This window comes from Etheostoma spectabile, chromosome 22 (assembly GCF_008692095.1).
Source record: "Etheostoma spectabile isolate EspeVRDwgs_2016 chromosome 22, UIUC_Espe_1.0, whole genome shotgun sequence".
Lineage (NCBI taxonomy): Eukaryota > Metazoa > Chordata > Actinopteri > Perciformes > Percidae > Etheostoma > Etheostoma spectabile.
This window is the reverse complement of record NC_045754.1, coordinates 19,780,243-19,781,516: the sequence shown is the minus strand read 5'-3', so window position 1 is coordinate 19,781,516 and position 1,274 is coordinate 19,780,243.

The window sequence follows — 1,274 nt, the reverse complement described above, 5'->3', positions numbered from 1 at the left end:
GGGCTAGGGACCACAGCACACTGGTTCCATCTGTCTGTCTTGTCTGCATGTTTTAGGCATTTCTGCTTGTTTTCAGAGTTTGTGACAATATATTTTATTTTTTTGAATTTGACAAAAATTTAGCTTTTGGTATGTAGCCAAAAATAGAAAATTATTACGTATTTTGCCGCAAAATTGAAAATTTCAAAACAACAGAGCTACTTGTTAGAATCAACCTGAATTTTCCTTTAAAACACACTTGCGCATTGACTTCACTTTTCAGACCCGGAGGTTTGGTCCTTTATTTTCTACAGTCTCTGGTAGTGAATAGCAAGAGACAAATACGTCTTTGATCGCGTTTTATTTGATCCATGAACTACACATAGGCTTAAAAATCCAATAAAAGCTATATTATGAAATCTTTTTTTCAGGCTGCTAATTAATTAAAGCCAAATTTTATCTATTTTTCAGGCTACTCTAAAAAGGAATTGTCCTGTTAATCCAGATTCATTCAACATCACACAGGGCTGTAGAAATCAAGTAGGAGCCCATTACTTTCTCAAACAGAATACTCTCACTTTATTCATCTTGTATGGGACAAGTTATCTATTGTTGTAAAAATACATCAACTATTATTAAATTCAACTATTAAGTGAAACAAGTAAAGACATTAAAGTAAGGAATAGAAAAACAAGTCTAATATCATTTATTGATTCATTTGTTGAGCAGAGAAAATTACATGTTTTTATTACATAAACTTATTTAACAAACTGTATTGCTATCTGACAATTAAATTTTAGCCTATGTGTAGTTCATGGATCAAATAAAACGCGATCAAAGACGTATTTGTCTCTTGATATTCACTACCAGAGACTGTAGAAAATAAAGGACAAAACCTCCGGGTCTGAAAAGTGAAGTCAATGCGCAAGTGTGGCTTAAAGGAAAATTCAGGTTGATTCTAACAAGTAGCTCTGTTGTTTTGAAATTTGAAATGCTGTCAGTGGAGAGAAGAAAGAAAGAGAAAAACAAAAACTATTGGTGCTGCAAAATGCGTAAGAAATTTCTAGTTTTGGCCACATACCAAAAGCAAAATATTTGTCAAATTCAAAAAGTAACAGATATTGTCACAAACTCTGAAAACAAGCAGAAATGCCTAAAACATGCAGACAAGTGGGAACCAGTGTGCTGTTTACGGCTTTCTTAAATAGACCACGGTATCGATCACAGATTTACTGACGCAGAGATGGAGAGGACGCATGCGCCATATGTTTCACCCAATGAGCAGCAGCTTCTAA